General features: G+C 39.0%; 1 protein-coding gene across 1 annotated transcript in view; it reads left to right on the top strand.

Moving 5' to 3' along the window:
• Nucleotides 1–10,444, top strand: part of LOC137341805 (uncharacterized) — a 70,631-nt gene that overhangs the window by 60,061 nt on the left and 126 nt on the right. The gene's annotated exons all lie outside the window — the stretch shown is intronic.

Here is a 10,444-nt window from a genome sequence, read left to right as displayed (position 1 = left end):
TAATGTATGTTCACCCATTTTTAATTACCTCTCCTGATTATAGAGAGACCCCACCTGAAGAGAGACCCCCATCTACAGATAAACCGTCAGTTCTAATAATAGGTCAATAAACTCGGTCGTCGATGCATTTCTTGGTGGGCCCTTGATGGTTATTGTGGTGGTATGGGCTCCCAGTGACCCTCGGTGATTGATTGACCCTCGCTGATCGACCCTCGGTGATTGATCGACCCTCGGTGATTGATCGACCCTCGGTGATTGATTGACCCTCGGTGATCGACCCTCGGTGATTGACCCTCGGTGATTGATTGACCCTCGGTGATTGATCGACCCTCGGTGATCAACCCTCGGTGATTGATCGACCCTCGGTGATTGATTGACCCTCGGTGATTGACCCTCGGTGATTGATTGACCCTCGGTGATTGATTGACCCTCAGTGATTGACCCTCGGTGATTGATCGACCCTCGGTGATTGACCCTCGGTGATTGATCGCCCCTCGGTGATTGATCGCCCCTCGGTGATTGATTGACCCTCGGTGATTGACCCTCGGTGATTGATCGACCCTCGGTGATTGATCGACCCTCGGTGATTGATTGACCCTCGGTGATTGATTGACCCTCGGTGATTGACCCTCGGTGATTGATTGACCCTCGGTGATTGATTGACCCTCGGTGATTGATTGACCCTCGGTGATCAACCCTCGGTGATTGACCCTCAGTGATTGACCCTCGGTGATTTTTATTTTATTAATTCATGGGATATGGATGTCGCTGGCAAGGCCAGTTTTATTGCCCATCCCTAATTGCCCTTGAAAAGGTGGTGGTGAGCTGCCGGCTTGAACCGCTACAGTCCGTGTGGTGAAGGTACTCCCAGTGATTGACCCTCGGTGGTTGACCCTCGGAGGTGACCGTTGTTGGTTGCCATTAGCTGGTTGCTGTTTGGCAGTTTGGGCTCAATGGTGGACCCTCCATAGTTGGTATTTGATGGTTTGGGCTCATGGTTAACCTTTGGTGATTGTTATTTGGTAGTTTAAGCTTGGAGAGTGCTTCTCAGAAGTTTACAGATGTTGTGTCGCAGATGGAGTTACAGCTGCAAATATTGCCCCGATAGACTACACTTACCTCCCTCCCCATCCTCCCCATTACAGTGCAGTTTATCTGAATATTGATCAATCCATGCCAGTTATTTCTCATTGTCTCAGAGTTGTATCTTTCAACTGAACATCAGAATTGCCAGACGATAACAGACCAAGTTCATCTAGTTCACCTTCTACAATCCTGATAGTCGCATAGTACGATGATAATGGAGTTACTGACTAATCACAGCAATCAATCTCGATCAGTTAATCTCCAACAGACCCAGACATGAGGCGAGGAAAACCCCAATAGTGGAGAGCTTTGGGAATCATGGGTCCAAAGTCACCTGATCTCCCGAGCCTGTTACACTCACCACAGGTCATGTCTCAAATTACTCAGATACTGCATCCCAAAATGTTACTTGCTGAAAGAAATCGATCTAATTTGCATTTTAATGAATCAACACTAACGCTCCCACCGTCTCCCCAGGGAGCCTGGTCCATAGATTGGCCACTCACTCACTGAAATATTGTTCCCTCAGATTAGATTTGAATTTACCCTCTTCAAATGCAATATCCTTTTTGTACTGTTGTGACCAGAACTGTACACAGTATTCTAAGTGCAGTCACACCAATTTATAAAGTGGCAGGACTACCTCACTCTTTCAGCTCAATATTGATCTTTTAATCATAGAATCATAGAAAATAGGAGCAAGAGTAGGCCATTCGGCCCTTCGGGCCTGCTCCACCATTCAAAATGATCATGGCAGATAGTCTAACCCTGTTCCTGCTTTTTCCCCATATCCCTTGATCCCTTTAGCATTAGGAAATATATCTGTCTCCTTTTTGAATCCATCTAATGACTTGGCCTCCACTGCCTTCTGTGGTAGAGAATTCCACAGGTTCACCACCCTCTGAGTGAAGAATTTTCTCCTCATCTCGGTTCTAAATGGCCTACCCCGTATCCTGAGACTGTGACCCCTGGTTCTGCACTCCCCAGCCATCAGGAACAACCTCACTGCATCTAGTCTGTCTAGTCTGTTAGAATTTATGTTTTGATGAGATCACCTCTCATTCTTCTAAACTCTAGTGAATATAGACCTAGTCGACCCAATCTCTCCTCATACGTCAGTCCTGCCATCCCAGGAATCAGTCTGGTAAACCTTTGTTGCACTCCCTCCATGGCAAGGACATCCTTCCTCAGATAAGGAGATCAAAACAATACTTCAGATGTGGTCTCACCAAGGCCCTGTACAACTGCAGTAAGACATCCCTGTTCCTGTACTCAAATCCTCTTGCAATGAAGGCCAACATACCATTCGCCTTCCTAACTGCTTGCTGCACCTGAATGCTCGCTTTCAGCGACTGGTGTACAAGGACACCCAGGTCTCGTTGCACCTCCCCTTTTCCCAATCTATCACCATTCAGATAATAATCTGCCTTTCTGTTTTTACAACCAAAGTTGATAACCTCACATTTATCCACGTTATACTGCATCTGCCATGTTCTTGCCCACTCACCCAACTTGTCTAAATCACATTGGAGCCTCTTTGCATCCTCCTCACAGCTCACATTCCACCCCAGCTTTGTGTCGTCTGCAAACTTGGAAATGTTACATTCAGTTCCCTCATCCAAATCATTGATATATATTGTGAATAGCTGGGGCCCAAGCACTGATCCCTGCGGTACCCCACTAATCACTGCCTGCCACCCGGAAAAAGACCCGTTTATTCCTACTCTCTGTTTCCTGTCTGTCAACCAATTCTCAATCCATGCCAGTATATTCCCCCCAATCCCATGTGCTTTAATTTTACACACTAATCTTTTGTGTGGGACCTTATCAAAAGCCTTCTGAAAATCCAAATACACCACATCCACTGGTTCTCCCCTATCTATTCTACTAGTTACATCCTCAAAAAACTCCAGTAGATCTGTTAAGCATGATTTCCCTTTTATAATGTGGAGATGCCGGTGATGGACTGGGGTTGACAATTGTAAACAATTTTACAACACCAAGTTATAGTCCAGCAATTTTATTTTAAATTCACAAGCTTTCGGAGGCTTCCTCCTTCGTAAACCCATGCTGACTTTGTCCAATCCCGTTAATGCCCTCCAACTGTTCTGTTATCACATCTTTTATAATAGACTCTAGCATTTTCCCCACTACTGATGTTAGGCTAACTGGTCTATAATTCCCTGTTTTTTCTCTCCCTCCTTTTTTAAATAGTGGGGTTACATTTGCCACCCTCCAATCTGTAGAAACTGTTCCAGAGTCGATAGAATTTTGGAAGATGATCACCAATGCATTCACTATTTCCAGGGCCACTTCCTTTATTACTCTGGGATGTAGATTATCAGGCCCTGGGGAGTTGTCAGCCTTTAGCCCCATTAATTTCCCTAGCACTATTTTTTTACTAATACTGATTTCCTTCAGTTCCTCCCTCTCACTGGACCCTTGGTTCCCTAACATTTCTGGCAGGTTATTTGTGTCCTCCTTTGTGAAGACAGAACCAAAGTATGTGTTTAATTGTTCTGCCATTTCTTTGTTCCCCATTATAATTTCCCCCATTTCTGACTGTACGGGACCTTCCTTTGTCTTCACTAATCTTTTTCTCTTGACATATTTATGGAAGCTTTTACAGTCAGTTTTTATGTTCCCTGCTAGTTTACTCTCATACTCTATTTTTCCCCTCTTAATCAATCTCTTTGTCCTCCTTTGCTGAATTCATCCCAACATCTCATAATACGTCCCAACATCTCATTTGCTTTACTCACTGCCACTGGGCATTGTTGCAATCGCTTCAATTTATTGTCAATCAGGACCCCAGATCTCTTTAATTTTCCCAGCATTATTTTCTTTCCATTTAAGTAATATCCCCTTCCTGGATTTTATGTCCCCATGTGAAGCACTTTGCATCTCTCTACATTGAATTCCATCTGCCACCTGTCTGTCCAATTCCCAAGCTCCATCCTGCAGTCTCAGCTTTCTTCCTTACTATCAACCACAAGGTCAATTTTTGTATCATCTGCAAACTTCTTAATCATGGCCCCAAATTTAAGTCTAAATCATTAATATATATCACAAAAAGCAAGGGACCGAGTACTGAGCCTTGCGGAACCCCACTGGAAATAGCCTTCCAGTCACAAAAACACCTGTTGACCATTACCCTTTGCTTCCTGCCACTGAGCCAATTTTGGATCCAACTTGCCACTCTCCCTTGGATCCCATGGGCTTGTACTTTTTTGATCAGTCTGCTATGTGGGACATTGTCAAAATCCTCGCTAAAATCCATGTAGACAACATCAAATGAACTACCTTCATCGACCCTCCTTGTTACCTGCTCAGAAAATTCAATCAAGTTAATCAGACACGACCTCCCCTTAACAAATCCATGTTCACTGTCCTTGATTAATCCGCTTGTTATACCCAGTAACGCACGGTGTGTTATATAATATATACAGGAGTGTTATACCCAGTAACGCACGGTGTGTTATATAATATATACAGGAGTGTTATACCCAGTAACGCACGGTGTGTTATATAATATATACAGGAGTGTTATACCCAGTAACGCACGGTGTGTTATATAATATATACAGGAGTGTTATACCCAGTAACGCACGGTGTGTTATATAATATATACAGGAGTGCTATACCCAGTAACGCACGGTGTGTTATACAATATATACAGGAGTGTTATACCCAGTAACGCACGGTGTGTTATATAATATATACAGGAGTGTTATACCCAGTAACGCACGGTGTGTTATATAATATATACAGGAGTGTTATACCCAGTAACGCACGGTGTGTTATTATATAATATATACAGGAGTGTTATACCCAGTAACACACGGTGTGTTATACAATATATACAGGAGTGTTATACCCAGTAACGCACGGTGTGATATACAATATATATAGAGGAGTGTTATACCCAGTAACACACGGTGTGTTATTATATAATATATATACAGGAGTGTTATACCCAGTAACACACGGTGTGTTATTATATAATATATACAGGAGTGTTATACCCAGTAACACACGGTGTGTTATTATATAATATATACAGGAGCGTTATACCCAGTAACGCACGGTGTGTTATTATATAATATATATACAGGAGTGTTATACCCAGTAACACACGGTGTGTTATTATATAATATATATAGAGGAGTGTTATACCCAGTAACACACGGTGTGTTATTATATAATATATATACAGGAGTGTTATACCCAGTAACACACGGTGTGTTATTATATAATATATATACAGGAGTGTTATACCCAGTAACACACAGTGTGTTATTATATAATATATATACAGGAGTGTTATACCCAGTAACACACAGTGTGTTACTATATAATATATATACAGGAGTGTTATACCCAGTAACACACAGTGTGTTACTATATAATATATATACAGGACTGTTATACCCAGTAACACACAGTGTGTTACTATATAATATATATACAAGAGTGTAATACCCAGTAACACACGGTGTGTTATTATATAATATATATACAGGAGTGTTATACCCAGTAACACACAGTGTGTTATTATATAATATATATACAGGAGTGTTATACCCAGTAACACACAGTGTGTTACTATATAATATATATACAGGAGTGTTATACCCAGTAACACACTGTGTGTTATTATATAATATATATACAGGAGCGTTATACCCAGTAACGCACAGTGTGTTATTCTATAATATATATACAGGAGTGTTATACCCAGTAACACACAGTGTGTTATTATATAATATATATACAGGAGTGTTATACCCAGTAACACACGGTGTGTTATTATATAATATATATACAGGAGTGTTATACCCAGTAACACACAGTGTGTTATTATATAATATATATACAGGAGTGTTATACCCAGTAACGCACAGTGTGTTATTCTATAATATATATACAGGAGCGTTATACCCAGTAACGCACAGTGTGTTATTATATAATATATATACAGGAGCGTTATACCCAGTAACGCACAGTGTGTTATTATATAATATATATACAGGAGCGTTATACCCAGTAACGCACGGTGTGTTATTATATAATATATATACAGGAGTGTTATACCCAGTAACGCACGGTGTGTTATTATATAATATATACAGGAGTGTTATACCCAGTAACACACGGTGTGTTATTATATAATATATATACAGGAGTGTTATACCCAGTAACACACGGTGTGTTATTATATAATATATATACAGGAGTGTTATACCCAGTAACGCACGGTGTGTTATTATATAATATATATACAGGAGTGTTATACCCAGTAACGCACGGTGTGTTATTATATAATATATATACAGGAGTGTTATACCCAGTAACGCACGGTGTGTTATTATATAATATATATACAGGAGTGTTATACCCAGTAACGCACGGTGTGTTATTATATAATATATATACAGGAGTGTTATACCCAGTAACGCACGGTGTGTTATTATATAATATATATACAGGAGCGTTATACCCAGTAACGCACAGTGTGTTATTATATAATATATATACAGGAGCGTTATACCCAGTAACGCACAGTGTGTTATTATATAATATATATACAGGAGCGTTATACCCAGTAACGCACAGTGTGTTATTCTATAATATATATACAGGAGCGTTATACCCAGTAACGCACAGTGTGTTATTCTATAATATATATACAGGAGCGTTATACCCAGTAACGCACAGTGTGTTATTATATAATATATACAGGAGTGTTATACCCAGTAACGCACGGTGTGTTATTATATAATATATATACAAGAGTGTTATACCCAGTAACACACGGTGTGTTATTATATAATATATATAGAGGAGTGTTATACCCAGTAACGCACGGTGTGTTATTATATAATATATATACAGGAGTGTTATACCCAGTAACGCACGGTGTGTTATTATATAATATATACAGGAGCGTTATACCCAGTAACACACAGTGTGTTACTATATAATATATATACAGGAGCGTTATACCCAGTAACGCACGGTGTGTTATTATATAATATATATACAGGAGTGTTATACCCAGTAACACACAGTGTGTTATTATATAATATATACAGGAGTGTTATACCCAGTAACGCACGGTGTGTTATTATATAATATATATACAAGAGTGTTATACCCAGTAACACACGGTGTGTTATTATATAATATATATAGAGGAGTGTTATACCCAGTAACGCACGGTGTGTTATTATATAATATATATACAGGAGTGTTATACCCAGTAACACACGGTGTGTTATTATATAATATATATACAGGAGTGTTATACCCAGTAACGCACGGTGTGTTATTATATAATATATATACAGGAGTGTTATACCCAGTAACGCACGGTGTGTTATTATATAATATATATACAGGAGTGTTATACCCAGTAACGCACGGTGTGTTATTATATAATATATATACAGGAGTGTTATACCCAGTAACGCACGGTGTGTTATTATATAATATATATACAGGAGCGTTATACCCAGTAACGCACGGTGTGTTATTATATAATATATATACAGGAGCGTTATACCCAGTAACGCACGGTGTGTTATTATATAATATATATACAGGAGCGTTATACCCAGTAACGCACGGTGTGTTATTATATAATATATATACAGGAGCGTTATACCCAGTAACGCACGGTGTGTTACTATATAATATATATACAGGAGCGTTATACCCAGTAACGCACGGTGTGTTACTATATAATATATATACAGGAGCGTTATACCCAGTAACGCACGGTGTGTTACTATATAATATATATACAGGAGCGTTATACCCAGTAACGCACAGTGTGTTATTCTATAATATATATACAGGAGCGTTATACCCAGTAACGCACAGTGTGTTATTCTATAATATATATACAGGAGCGTTATACCCAGTAACGCACAGTGTGTTATTATATAATATATATACAGGAGCGTTATACCCAGTAACGCACAGTGTGTTATTCTATAATATATATACAGGAGCGTTATACCCAGTAACGCACAGTGTGTTATTATATAATATATATACAGGAGCGTTATACCCAGTAACGCACAGTGTGTTATTATATAATATATATACAGGAGCGTTATACCCAGTAACGCACAGTGTGTTATTCTATAATATATATACAGGAGCGTTATACCCAGTAACGCACAGTGTGTTATTCTATAATATATATACAGGAGCGTTATACCCAGTAACGCACAGTGTGTTATTCTATAATATATATACAGGAGCGTTATACCCAGTAAGGCACAGTGTGTTATTATATAATATATATACAGGAGCGTTATACCCAGTAACGCACGGTGTGTTATTATATAATATATATACAGGAGCGTTATACCCAGTAACGCACGGTGTGTTATTATATAATATATATACAGGAGCGTTATACCCAGTAACGCACGGTGTGTTATTATATAATATATATACAGGAGCGTTATACCCAGTAACGCACGGTGTGTTACTATATAATATATATACAGGAGCGTTATACCCAGCAACGCACGGTGTGTTACTATATAATATATATACAGGAGCGTTATACCCAGTAACGCACGGTGTGTTACTATATAATATATATACAGGAGCGTTATACCCAGTAACGCACAGTGTGTTATTCTATAATATATATACAGGAGCGTTATACCCAGTAACGCACAGTGTGTTATTCTATAATATATATACAGGAGCGTTATACCCAGTAACGCACAGTGTGTTATTATATAATATATATACAGGAGCGTTATACCCAGTAACGCACAGTGTGTTATTCTATAATATATATACAGGAGCGTTATACCCAGTAACGCACAGTGTGTTATTCTATAATATATATACAGGAGCGTTATACCCAGTAACGCACAGTGTGTTATTCTATAATATATATACAGGAGCGTTATACCCAGTAAGGCACAGTGTGTTATTATATAATATATATACAGGAGCGTTATACCCAGTAACACACAGTGTGTTATTATATAATATATATACAGGAGTGTTATACCCAGTAACGCACGGTGTGTTATTATATAATATATACAGGAGCGTTATACCCAGTAACACACAGTGTGTTACTATATAATATATATACAGGAGCGTTATACCCAGTAACGCACGGTGTGTTATTATATAATATATATACAGGAGTGTTATACCCAGTAACACACAGTGTGTTATTATATAATATATACAGGAGTGTTATACCCAGTAACGCACGGTGTGTTATTATATAATATATATACAAGAGTGTTATACCCAGTAACACACGGTGTGTTATTATATAATATATATAGAGGAGTGTTATACCCAGTAACGCACGGTGTGTTATTATATAATATATATACAGGAGTGTTATACCCAGTAACACACGGTGTGTTATTATATAATATATATACAGGAGTGTTATACCCAGTAACACACGGTGTGTTATTATATAATATATATACAGGAGTGTTATACCCAGTAACGCACGGTGTGTTATTATATAATATATATACAGGAGTGTTATACCCAGTAACGCACGGTGTGTTATTATATAATATATATACAGGAGTGTTATACCCAGTAACGCACGGTGTGTTATTATATAATATATATACAGGAGCGTTATACCCAGTAACGCACGGTGTGTTATTATATAATATATATACAGGAGCGTTATACCCAGTAACGCACGGTGTGTTATTATATAATATATATACAGGAGCGTTATACCCAGTAACGCACGGTGTGTTATTATATAATATATATACAGGAGCGTTATACCCAGTAACACACGGTGTGTTATTATATAATATATATACAGGAGTGTTATACCCAGTAACGCACGGTGTGTTATTATATAATATATATACAGGAGTGTTATACCCAGTAACACACGGTGTGTTATTATATAATATATATACAGGAGCGTTATACCCAGTAACGCACAGTGTGTTACTATATAATATATATACAGGAGTGTTATACCCAGTAACACACGGTGTGTGCAATTTATGTAATCGCCACCATAAGAGCCAAAGGCCAATGCTAGGTTGCTGGCAATACATTCGATGCGTTTATTTTGAGACAGTCCTACTGTTGAGAGACGCTGACTGAGTAAGGGGTTGGATTGTGGAAGGCCAGGGATACTGACTTGCTGTGGCTCAGGGCCTCACTGTGCCACACTCAAACAGCTACACAGGAAGCTGGGGCCTTCAGCTGGTGCACCATTGGAGTGCTGAAGATGCCCTTCTGGTGCTTGGACAGGTCGGGGGGACTTTGCTGCAACAACTTGGCCAAGTCTCCCACTTCATCCTCAGGTGATGCACGCTACCCA

Source organism: Heptranchias perlo, chromosome 24 (assembly GCF_035084215.1).
Source record: "Heptranchias perlo isolate sHepPer1 chromosome 24, sHepPer1.hap1, whole genome shotgun sequence".
NCBI lineage: Eukaryota > Metazoa > Chordata > Chondrichthyes > Hexanchiformes > Hexanchidae > Heptranchias > Heptranchias perlo.
The sequence above is the reverse complement of the archived record's forward strand: the minus strand, read 5'-3'. Positions and strand labels throughout refer to the sequence as shown.